This window comes from Tachypleus tridentatus, chromosome 7 (assembly GCF_004210375.1).
Source record: "Tachypleus tridentatus isolate NWPU-2018 chromosome 7, ASM421037v1, whole genome shotgun sequence".
Classification (NCBI taxonomy): Eukaryota; Metazoa; Arthropoda; class Merostomata; order Xiphosura; family Limulidae; genus Tachypleus; species Tachypleus tridentatus.
The window spans coordinates 7,982,346-7,996,195 of record NC_134831.1 but is presented as its reverse complement, the minus strand read 5'-3'; positions in this window follow the sequence as shown (position 1 = coordinate 7,996,195).

Below are 13,850 nucleotides of genomic sequence, written 5' to 3'. Positions count from 1 at the left end.
TGTTAGTCCTATGAAACTTCCACTTGAAAAAACAAGAAACGATCAAAGATGGATGCACATTAACGAACAAACTTGTGTCCACCAGTGAGGTTACGGAGTTATAATATTTAAATCCAAGTTCGAGTCACATTTTGTGGTTTTGTGCTAAAACAAATAAACCAGTTCGCTAAGCCTCCTTTGATTTTTAATTACTGTTCAATCACTAAATTTGTATGTTTGCAGTGCATATAACTTTCATTCTAAGAGCCACGTGTCTGGTAACGAATCGCGTCTGTTTCCAAATGTATTCAATAGCAACAGAAGGCTTCCAGTTTTAAATAAAGAAAAGAAAAACTTCAGTGTTATTCTTTCTACAACCTCCATTCTCTTACTCTCTAGGTAGAAGCCAAAAACGTTTCAAACTGTGAATGATTACAAGTCAAAGCGAAGTCACGTGTCAAGGGCTACAGAGATTTGTCATTGGTCAATTAGGCTTTTCAAAAGAGGTGTCGTTCTTTGGCATGACTGGTTTTATATAGCTTTTACCGGAGGCATTTGTTCTTTCCCTTGTGAGAAGTCGGAGCAAATTGGTGGTGTTTCTACTTTCGCTCTCACGAGAAAACCGTTGGTAGCGAGGCTAAATGGAGCGCGACCAATTGAGAGTACCCACGAGATTCAGGCACGTGACAGTTGTGATCAATGGTGAAAACCGCGTGCTAAACACTTTTATACTTCCGGACATATAACTTCCCTTCGCCTCTCTGATCTTTTGTAATATTTCAGCTTCGAAATTACAGCTTACCCCGTCTTTCTCTGACAAAATGACTAAGCCCAACGTAATAGCTAAGGGACTATAACAAAACTTGAAACATGGACTCATTTATATACAACTGAGTAGAACTACCCACCTTTAAATGCGCTGATCTACGGAGGACGAAAAAATTGCCAATTAAATATCTACTGAATGAAACTAATAATAAACAATCTCATTGCTGTGAAGGTCCAATTAATTATCTTATGAGATACTGAAAACACGACATAAATAATATACTTGTTTCTGTTCTGCACCAAAGCTAACTACACTGACCGTCCACACTTGGGAACTTTAGATCAAAGGAAATGTACTTACTTCACTACTTTCTAACAGAATAGTTGGATTTAATTGTCACTTTTATAACGCACCCCAAAGTATGAAGTGCGTTTTTTCTCCATAGCAATAAAGAACAAAAGTATTAAACCCGGAGGTCCACAGCCAAGGGTGCTCACAGAAGTATTAAACCCGTAGGTCCGCAGCTAAGCGTGCTCACAGAAGTATTAAACCCGTAGGTCCGCAGCTAAGCGTGCTCACAGAAGTATCAAACCCGGAGGTCCACAGCCAAGCGTGCTCACAGAAGTATCAAACCCGTAGGTCCACAGCTAAGCGTGCTCACAGAAGTATCAAACCCGTAGGTCCACAGCCAAGCGTGCTCACTAATACACCATGTTCGACTTCACACAACAGAAAAAAACCTTAAATCAGTATATTAAATCTCTTCAATCACAATAAATTTATTTGTTTAGGAACATATCAGATCTACATCACATTTACAAGTTAACAAATATAATAGACACATACAACGATTCGACAACTCGACTGTTTTCAGAAGATATACCGGCTTAAGTTGAAGTAATGGGGTGTAAATTAATTGATACCCCACGAGTTTTAATTATCAATACTTTTCATTAATAACTTCTGACTGAAAGCCAACACATATATCAATTACATAACTAATATAATATGAGTACTAGCACACAGCACTTTGAACAAAACTGAAACCTAAAATGAATAGAAGACATTGAATGGCCAGCAGAGTTGTTTAAAATATTTCTCGCCGGTTCAACTAATAGGAAGTAGAACGGATTATAACACTTGGTTCATAATCATTGTAACAAAAAGTAAGAGATAAGAAAAAGCTATGATAACTGGTTCATAATCAGGTTACAGGATATTTTAGTTCAACAAGCAAGAGGTGCAAGTAATAATAAACCTGTAAAACTAAGCGTAGCTAGAAAGAAAAACATAATATGTAAAGCCATATTGTAATTACTCATATAATAATGACTTTTCGGTTAGTTTGTTGCAAAAACCATTTAGGAATGTAATATCGTTCTGGTTGAATAAACTTTATTTATTTAAAGCTTCTCAAATAATTTTCTTAGAAGTAGACATTTGTAAAATATCTGACCCTTTAAGAACGTTACTGATGTTAAGTTAAACGTGTTTTTTGACGTACCTGAGGCTCGGCATGGCCAAGCGTGTTAAGGCGTGCGACTCGTAATCTGAGGGTCGCGTGTTCGCATCCCGGTCGCGCCAAACATGCTCGTTCTTTCAGCCGTGGGGGGCGTTATAATGTGACGGTCAATCCCACTATTCGTTGGTAAAAGAGTAGCCCAAGAGTTGGCGGTGGGTGGTGATGACTAGCTGCCTTCCCTCTAGTCTTACACTGCTAAATTAGGGACGGCTAGAACAGATAGCCCTCGAGTAGCTTTGTGCGAAATTCCAAAACAAACAGACGTACCTGCAGTTTCATGAACGTTGCGAGTGATAAGTTAAAGGTGTTTTTGACTTATATGAGATTTTAAAAGCGTTACTGGTGATAAGTTAAAGGTGTGTGTGTTTTCTTATAGCAAAGCTACATAAGGCTGTCTGCTAAGCCCACCGAGGGAATCGAACCCTTGATTTTAGCGTTGTAAATCCTGAGAAAAGTAAAGATGTTTTTTGTCTTACCTGAAGTTTTCAGACCGTTGCTAGTGATGAGTGGAAGGTGTTTTTAAATTAGCTGAAACTTTAAGAACGTTACTGGTGATAAGTTAAAGGTGTTTTTGACTTATCTAAAATTTTTAGAACGTTGCTGGTGATAAGTTAAAGGTGTTTTTAACTTATCTGAAGTTTTAGGAACGTCGCTGATGATAAGTTAAAAATGTTTTTGACTTCCCTTAAGTTTTAAGAACGTTGGTGATGATAAGTTAAAGGTGTTTTTGACACTCCTTAAGTTTAAAAAACGTTGCTGGTGATAAGTTAAAGGTGTTTTTGACTTACCTGAAATTTTATAACGTTGCTGGTGATAAGTTAGAGGTGTTTTTGACTAAGCTGAATTTTTAAAAACGTCGCTGATGATAAGGTAAAGATGTTTTTGACTTACCTGAAGTTTCACGAATGTTGCTGGTGATAAGTTAAAGCTGTGTGTTTTCTTATAGCAAAGTCACATAAGGCTATGTGCTGAGGCCAACGGGAAGGGATTGAACCCCTGATTTTAGCGTTGTAAATCCGGAGAAATTAAAGGTGTTTTTGTCTTACTTGAAGTTTTAAGAACGTTGATAAATTGAAGGTGTTTTTAAATTATCTAAAGATTTAAGAACGTTACTGGTGATAAGTAAAAGATATTTTTGAGTTATCTGAAATTTTAAGAACGTTCCTGGATATAAGTTAAAGGTGTTTTTATTTTACCTGAAGTTTAAAGAACGTTGCTGGTGATAAGGTAAAGGTGTTTTTGACTTATCTGAAGTTTTAAGAACGTTGCTAGTGGTAAGTTGAAGGTGTTTTTAGCTTATGTGACGTTTCAAGAACGTTGCTGGTGATAAGCTAATGTTGTATACGTTAACCTAAAGATTTCTGGGAAACACAGAACATATACAACAAGTCATTGTAGATCATGCAAGTAACGGTTGTGATATCCCAGGGTTCACCTGGTGTTTCGTTTATGTTCCATTCTTGTCTCTGGGCTGTTTCAGAATACGCCCTCAAACAGTTATTCACTGAGTGAGTCATTTGCTTTCGACAAAAGATGACACCATCGTTTGTGTACTCTGTTCGAGAGTACTCAAGGCAAATGGAATGTTAGATCCGTAGAAGGTTGCAGGTTTAACAAGGTCCATAGTCAAGTTTTGAAAGCAAAGAACAACAACAACAACAAAAAACGATAAAAACAAAACAAGAATAATAAGTGAACGTTAACCTAAATACAATAGTTTTTGTTAACATTTTTGACCTTTTAATGTAAACCAAACTAAACACAAACCGTCAATCTATATCCTTCTTAATCGCTATATTTTAGGAATGTAAAAAACATAAATAAGATATGAAACATAAACTACATCTCAGACTAATCTTATTCATGACGTATTTTGGGTAAGTGACATTAGTTATCGTCACCCTTATAGTCTCAAGTATTAAAGTTTGAGTTAGAGATTAACGGAAAATTTTGACATACCTTAACGCTGAGACATTATGGTTTTGAGAAATGAAGTTTTAACGTTGAGTAGTTAGGGTTAGGGCTAGATACTATTCCAAAGTTTTGAGAAACCTTAATGCTCCGTTGTAGGGTTAGAGAGTATTCAAAGGTTACGAGAAACCTTTAGGCTGAGTTGTTAGGGTTACAGAGTACATTATGGTTTTTAAGAATTTTAACGTTAAGTGGTTAGGGATAGAGACTATTCAAATGTTTTGAGAAACTTTAATGGTCGGTGGTTAGGGTGAGAGAGTATTCGAAGGTTTCGAGAAACTTTAACGCTGAGTGGTTAAAGTCCAGGAGTATTCGTAGGTTTTAAACTTTACCTTTGAGTGGTTAGGTTTATAGAATATTTTAAGGGTTTGTCACGCGCCACGGCGCTGACTCACTGTCTGAGATTGTTGCAAAATGGACATATTTTCAAAGTGACTTTTAGTTCCAGCTTCGCTACTTTTACTTCATTTGAATAAAAGGCAGAAAAACAAAACATCTACTAGAATTTCAGTTTTGAAAATAAACGATTCGAATATCAAACTTGCTAAATGTTGAGTAGAAAATGATGTATGTAACCGTAACATCATAGTGTTGTTGTATACACAAAGACTGTGATTTCAGCTTGGGGTATGAACGACTTTGATTTGTCTAAAACAAACTATTTTTGAGAGAATGTGTTAAGTGTGATTCGATGAACTAGTTTTTAAATTTTAAAACTTAATTTTACTTTAGTTGTGTTTCTGTTTACATATTATATGGTAATATCGGGGTAGTTTCAATCAGGCAGTGTAGGATATTTCGAGTTTTAAACCGGAAGGGGAATTTCGTGCCGTATATGTCATCACAGAGTGAAGTTTTAGATACAAACGATTTCCGAGTTTACGAGTCAGAGAAATAAAACGCAGTCTTAGGTGTATGTAATTAGGGTTAGCATGGTGTTGAATGACTCACCCAATTGTTGCATTTCCGCAGCTTAAAGGCATAAAGCTTTAATATTTTCGTTAAAAGAGCATAATTTTTAATCTCATTGTTCCAATCGATATTTTTTTTATTCTTTTTCGAAAAGATACCTACTAAGCACATTTATGTTTCATTTCGCGGGTTCTAGGACCTTGTCGTCATCTGGCGGTAAGAAATATTTATATTATTTGTCATGAGATGTTTTTACCCTTTATCATTCTAAAACGTAACAGTTTTCAATGTTTTTATTCTTCGAGGTTATAAAAGATAAAATACTTTCATTCCTTACAATGCTAACATTAACACTAAACTAAGTAAGCTGTTGTGTGGTTACATGGCCAGGTGGTTAGGACGCTTGACTTGTAATCTGAGGAACGCGGGTCCGAATCCCTATCACACAAACGTGGTCGCCCTCACGGTCATGGGGGCATTATAATGTTTCAATCACTCTCACTATATGTTGGTAAAACAGTAGTTCAAGAGTTGGCGTTGGGTGGTGATAACTAACTGACTTCCCTCTAATCTTACACTGCTAAATTAGGGATGGCTTTGTGCGAAATTAAAAAAAAAGAACAAAACTGGTTGCACGTGTGCAGCTATCTTTCTTGGACTTCAACTGTTCGATTAGTTCAAATGTGGCACACTTTTGTCATGGGGATGTCCTAAAACCGACGCCTTTGTTGTCTGAAAAGCTTGGAAGCGCGTGGAATGCATTTCAAAAATTAAATAGATTACGTAAAACAACTATTTACCACCAAATTCTGTGAGAAAATAGTATTATTTTTATGAGAAAAGATAGGATAAATGAAATCACTTAGCGTCATGATCTACACATAACATGACTTAAAATGCTTTGGGAAATTTTTATCTATCTGTATAGAAATGTTTAATTTTCTTCGTATGTTATTAGAAAAATAAAATGTGAAACATACAAAATCCACTGCTTCCTGTCTAGAATACATATTTGATCTAAAGATATAAATAATTACAAATATAACACTTTAATGTAAGTAATTGTTGAAGTAAGATAAATAAATAATTAGTAATATAACACCTTAATATAAGTGATTGTTGAAGTAAGATAAATAAATAACTAGTGATGTAACACCATAATATAAGCGTTGTTGAGTAAGATAAATAAATAATTAGAAATATAACACCTTAATATAAGTGTTCTTGAACCAAGATAAATAAATAATTAATGATATAACACTTTAATATAAGTGTTGTTGAAGTAAGATAAATAAATAATTAATGATATAGCACCTTAATATAAGTGTTGTAGGAGTAAGATAAATAAATAATTAGTAATATAACACCTTAATATTAGTAACTCAGTTTAAGTATATAAACGTTAAAACGAGATCTTTTCGGAGCTGCGATATCAGAATAAGTTCATGTATGAACTGATGTCCGTAAAAATTTGTTGAATCTCAATAACTGATGTGTGTGATGATTTCGGTATAAGTCTGTTGAATCTGAATAACTGATGTGTGTGATGATGTCGGTATAAGTCTGTTGAATCTGAATAACTGATGTGTGTGACGATGTTGGTATAAGTCTGTTGAATCTGAATAACTGATGTGTGATGATGTCGGTATAAATCTGTTGAATCTGAATAACTGATGTGTGTGATGATGTCGGTATAAGTCTGTTGAATCTGAATAACTGATGTGTGTGATGATGTCGGTATAAGTCTGTTGAATCTGAATAACTGATGTGTGTGATGATGTCGGTATAAGTCTGTTGAATCTGAATAACTGATGTGTGTGATGATGTCGGTATAAGTCTGTTGAATCTGAATAACTGATGTGTGTGATGATGTTGGTATAAGTCTGTTGAATCTGAATAACTGATGTGTGTGATGATGTCGGTATAAGTCTGTTGAATCTGAATAACTGATGTGTGTGATGATGTCGGTATAAATCTGTTGAATCTGAATAACTGATGTGTGTGATGATGTCGGTATAAGTCTGTTGAATCTGAATAACTGATGTGTGTGACGATGTTGGTATAAGTCTGTTGAATCTGAATAACTGATGTGTGTGACGATGTCGGTATAAGTCTGTTGAATCTGAATAACTGAAGTGTGTGATGATGTCGGTATAAATCTGTTGAATCTGAATAACTGATGTGTGTGATGATGTCGGTATAAATCTGTTGAATCTGAATAACTGATTTGTGTGATGATGTTGGTATAAGTCTGTTGAATCTGAATAACTGATCTGTGTGATGATGTCGGTATAAGTCTGTTGAATCTGAATAACTAATGTGTGTGACGATGTCGGTATAAGTCTGTTGAATCTGAATAACTGATGTGTGTGACGATGTCGGTATAAGTCTGTTGAATCTGAATAACTGATGTGTGTGACGATGTCGGTATAAGTCTGTTGAATCTGAATAACTGAAGTGTGTGATGATGTCGGTATAAGTCTGTTGAATCTGAATAACTGATGTGTGTGATGATGTCGGTATAAGTCTGTTGAATCTGAATAACTGATGTGTGTGATGATGTCGGTATAAGTCTGTTGAATCTGAATAACTGATGTGTGTGATGATGTCGGTATAAGTCTGTTGAATCTGAATAACTGATGTGTGTGATGATGTCGGTATAAGTCTGTTGAATCTGAATAACTAATGTGTGTGATGATGTCGGTATAGGTTTGTTGAATCTGAATAACTGATGTGTGTGATGATGTCGGTATAAGTCTGTTAAATCTGAATAACTGATGTGTGTGATGATGTCGGTATAAGTCTGTTGAATCTGAATAACTGATGTGTGTGATGATGTTGGTATAAGTCTGTTGAATCTGAATAACTGATGTGTGATGATGTCGGTATAAGTCTGTTGAATCTGAATAACTGATGTGTGTGATGATGTCGGTATAAATCTGTTGAATCTGAATAACTGATGTGTGTGATGATGTCGGTATAAGTCTGTTGAATCTGAATAACTGATGTGTGTGACGATGTTGGTATAAGTCTGTTGAATCTGAATAACTGATGTGTGTAACGATGTCGGTATAAGTCTGTTGAATTTGAATAACTGATGTGTGTGATGATGTCGGTATAAGTCTGTTGAATCTGAATAACTGATGTGTGGGATGATGTCGGTATAAGTCTGTTGAATCTGAATAACTGATGTGTGGGATGATGTCGGTATAAGTCTGATGAATCTGAATAACTGATGTGTGTGATGATGTCGGTATAAGTCTGTTGAATCTGAATAACTGATGTGTGTGATGATGTCGGTATAGGTCTGTTGAATCTGAATAACTGATGTGTGTGATGATGTCGGTATAAGTCTGTTGAACCTGAATAACTGATGTGTGTGATGATGTCAGTATAAGTCTGTTGAATCTGAATAACTGATGTGTGTGATGATGTCGGTATAAATCTGTTGAATCTGAATAACTGATGTGTGTGATGATGTCGGTATAAGTCTGTTGAATCTGAATAACTGATGTGTGTGATGATGTCGGTATAAGTCTGTTGAATCTGAATAACTGATGTGTGTGACGATGTCGGTATAAGTCTGTTGAATCTGAATAACTGATGTGTGTGACGATGTCGGTATAAGTCTGTTGAATCTGAATAACTGATGTGTGTGAAGATGTCGGTATAAGTCTGTTGAATCTGAATAACTGATGTGTGGGATGATGTCGATATAAGTCTGTTGAATCTGAATAACTGATGTGTGTGACGATGTCGGTATAAGTCTGATGAATCTGAATAACTGATGTGTGTGATGATGTCGGTATAAGTCTGTTGAATCTGAATAACTGATGTGTGTGATGATGTCTGTATAGGTCTGTTGAATCTGAATAACTGATGTGTGTGATGATGTCGGTATAAGTCTGTTGAATCTGAATAACTGATGTGTGTGATGATGTCGGTATAAGTCTGTTGAACCTGAATAACTGATGTGTGTGATGATGTCGGTATAAGTCTGTTGAATCTGAATAACTGATGTGTGTGATGATGTCGGTATAAATTTGTTGAATCTGAATAACTGAAGTGTGTGATGATGTCGGTATAAGTCTGTTGAATCTGAATAACTGATGTGTGTGATGATGTCGGTATAAATTTGTTGAATCTGAATAACTGATGTGTGTGATGATGTCGGTATAAGTCTGTTGAATCTGAATAACTGATGTGTGTGACGATGTCGGTATAAGTCTGTTGAATCTGAATAACTGATGTGTGTGATGATGTCGGTATAAGTCTGTTGAATCTGAATAACTGATGTGTGTGACGATGTTGGTATAAGTCTGTTGAATCTGAATAACTGATGTGTGTGATGATGTCGGTATAAATCTGTTGAATCTGAATAACTGATGTGTGTGATGATGTCGGTATAAGTCTGTTGAATCTGAATAACTGATGTGTGTGATGATGTCGGTATAAGTCTGTTGAATCTGAATAACTGATGTGTGTGATGATGTCGGTATAAGTCTGTTGAATCTGAATAACTGATGTGTGTGATGATGTCGGTATAAGTCTGTTGAATCTGAATAACTGATGTGTGTGATGATGTTGGTATAAGTCTGTTGAATCTGAATAACTGATGTGTGTGATGATGTCGGTATAAGTCTGTTGAATCTGAATAACTGATATATGTGATTATGTCGGTATAAGACTGTTGAATCTGAATAACTGATGTGTGTAGTAACTGATGTCGGAATAAGTCTGTTGAATCTGAATAACTGATGTATGTGATGGTGGCGGTATAAGTCTGTTGAATATGACTAACTTATATGTGTGATGATGTCGGTATTACCCTGGAGAGTTAAAAAATACAAGACATTTTTATAAACATTTCTTATTTTTATTATACATATTGAGAAAATGCAACTTTTAAGTTTAAATTAGAAGTAAATTGGACGCTCCAATGTAAAATATCAGATATTGTTCGACGTACATTCGATCTCAGCGAGAGTAGATTTAATTGTTTGTTTGACGTTAAGCGCAAATATACACAATGGGCTATTTGTAATATGCCCACCAAAACCTGATTTCTTTAGCGCTATACAGATACGACAGAAAGTTGTTTGTACCCCTGCGTCCTGAGTAGTTTTTTACTCATAACTTAAAAAGTATCACGATTAGACTAATAGACGTACAATATATTATAAATATTATACTAACACACATCTACATACATTTTTATTTAACTTAAATGAAAAAATAAACTGTTTATAAACAAATAACTAAAATTAGGATTAGCAGAAAGTGTTCGTACAGTTCAGAACGTCTGAAAAACCGGTATTCCCGTAAAAATTTTGTTTAGTTTGGCGAATAAACTACATTACACCATTCCAGAACTAGACGCTGGGTTCATAATTATTGGAATTTAGCCAACAAAAAATTTATTTCCAACAATTTAGCGCCGTCTCCGTCATTATCTGCTTGGCCATCATGGCGAACAGGAAACAACTGTCCAGTTATTTAAAAAGCCGAATTATTGTAAAATACAAGTCTCGTGTGTCTCTTTCCGGTATTGCTACACAACTTAATGTGCCGAAATCTACTGTTCAAAGCATAATTTCCAAGTTTAAGCTCACAGGATCAACTGCTAACCTCCCTCGTTTCAGACGCCCCACCAAAATTCAAGAGAGAACCAAGAGGAAGATTATCAGAGAAGTTAGTAGGAACCCTCGTTTAACACATAATGACATACAGAAACTGGTATGGAAACTGGGGTTGAAGTAAGCACCTCTACAGTTACGAACATGTTACACTCTTCTGGGTTCAAAGCATGCCGTCCTCGCAGAACTCCATATTTAAAGCCTGTTCATTTAGAAGCACGATTGAGTTATGCTAGAAAGCATGTAGATAAACCCTTTACCTATTGGAAGAGTATTCTTTGGTCAGGCGAGACTATAATCGAGCTTTTCGGCCACAATGATGTTGGCAATATTTTCCGTAAGAAGGGGGAACGCAATCTTCCAAAGAACATCGTTCCTACAGTTAAACACGGAGATGGCTCGATCATGCTATGAGGTTCCTTCAGCTCTTCTGTTGTAGGCAGCCTTCACCGCGTCAACGGAATCATGAAAAACGAAAAGTACGTTGATATATTAGGCACTTATATCAAGAATGATGCTCGGAACTTGCGGATTGGGCGTCATTGGATCTTCCAGCACGACAATGACCCTAAGCACACATCGAAATATGTGCAATTCTGGTTGCAGATGAACCATATAAGTGTTCTGGAGTGGCCATCGCAGTTACCCGATCTCAACCCAATTGAAAACGTTTGGCATGAGTTGAAGACCAGGGTTCATCAGCGTCATCCGAAAAACTTGCAAGAGTTGGAGGCCTTCTGTAAAGAAGAATGGAAGAAAATACGAGTCGAGTACTATTAAATTATCATGGAGGGCTATGAGGAGAGATTGCGCCAAGTAATTCACCTGAAAGGCTACACAACTGACCATCAAAGTAGACACACGAACACTTTCTGCCCCTCCTATGTTTGGTTATTTGTTTATAAACAGTTTTTTTCGTTCAATGTACATAAAAATTTATGTAGATGTGTGTTAGTATAATATTTATAGGGCACTATACTTTCATTATCCTAATCATGATAGTTTTTAAGTTATGAGGAAAGAACTACTCACGACGCAGGCGTACGAACACTTTCTGTCGGAATTGTAAGTGGTAACAGATGAGGCATGGTAATCTTACTGACCATACTGAACAATATCTGAACGAAATTTTATAAAATGAAATGTCTTGTCACTGTCATAGTTTCAGAAACATAACTATTGATGCTATTGTTTTCAAACGGTCGTTTTTAAACTTAGATTTGTTTCTGTTTTTTTGATGTATTTCAAAGATTCCTATTTGATGATTTTCTCATTTACCACAACAGTATGCGTGAAAATTGTTCTTCGCTTTAGTTGTTCAAAAAATTTAAAAATCCTAAACAAAAAAACTGGAGGACCACCTTTTACGTGACTGGACTTCTAACGTGCAGTCAATCTAAGGTTACATGACTTAAAAATTCAGACTCATTCACACACTCACAAGAATAGTAGCATACTGCCAATTTTAAAGCTAGAAATACAAATAAATCATTAAATTCAAACAAGATAATCTGGTATAAAGTTTAAGGAAACTTTTGAAAGAAATTATAGAACTAATTGATTTTACTTTTCATGTTATGATCACTTCGTAAAACTATATTTTCTGCCATATTCTTCAAAAAGTCGTGACTCTAAGGTTTCCTCCGTTCACGATTTTATTATTTCCTGTTTTTTTTTTTCCCAGAAAACTATGCCTTGCAACAGAAATTCTTTTTCACTCCCAAAGAACTAATAGTAGAACAACTCCTAACTGGGATGCAAACAGATTCCAAGCCTAAAATACTATTTGGCATTAGTCCTAGTGTTCGAATTACACGCGCGTTCATTTTTTTTCCAGTTCTGAAAACAATTAAAAATGCACGCGTACACTTGATTCTCAAATTTTTATACTGTATATAGTTTTAAAAAAAGATATTTCTGAGTTCTGGTCTCTTCAGTATTGACTATCTATGGCTAACGATCCCATCAGAGTCTTCAAAATTGAATTCTCATTAAGCAAGTAAATAAACTATACGTTTGACGCGCCATCTATTGTTCATAAAACCACTCAAATGTTTTTTTGTTTTTTTGTTTACTTTACTCGCAAAAAGTTTTCGTATTTCTACAATATTTGTATGTTTAAAAGCACACAATCTGCTAACACCGACGTTATAACCTTGTATTGGCTTCAACACTATAAACACGTTCCTTTAAACGTTTATTAGGTTTCGGTATGGAGATTTCATATTGTTGAAATGTTTTGATGGTCGGTAGAAAATATTTACCAAAACCGAAAACATCAAAGCCTTTAATTAAACCACTTAGATACCACTAACTGTAAATAGTGATTGTAGAATTTATACTTTTCTATTTAATAAAGAAATTACTTACATGACGATAACAAAAATATTTAGCAAGTGTTTACAGAATACTTGAAAGTTTTTGCGATGTCAGTGTTTCAATGAATTGGATGAAGTCTGTGAAAATTTATAAAAATCTAACAGTTATTTTTATTACATCTTAGTTAATAGTTTTATTCATAGATGGCAATAGTAAGCATATACTACAAAGCACTGTACATTTTGCTTAATTGGTGCTATCAGAACCCGATCTGTAGCGTTACACGTCATCAGAGAGAAAGCTGATCATTAGTTGTGTATCTCCGTTTAAACAGAAAGTAATACCATGGGCTATCTGAGCTGGGCCCAACTGGAGTATCAAACCCCAATGTTTAGCCTTATAGGCACACAAGTTTTCTGATAAGACCGACGGATACAAGTAACAAACAGCCACGTTAAGGATATAATATTTAAACAATAATTTATGTTTTTTTAATTCATTACAATTATTGAAAACTACATAAGTGTACCTATTTGTAATTAAGACAAAAGTTACAAAATAATCTAGCTGTGTTCTGCCCACAGCGTGTATCGAAAACCGGTTTCTAACGTTATAAGTCAACAAGTCGTGCGAATGAGGAGGGCATAAGTATATCTTTTCTCATTTATCAGTTTTAGTACCAGAAACTGATTCAAAATTATGAGCTGTTTGATTCAGAATAATAAACAAGAAAACCCAAACG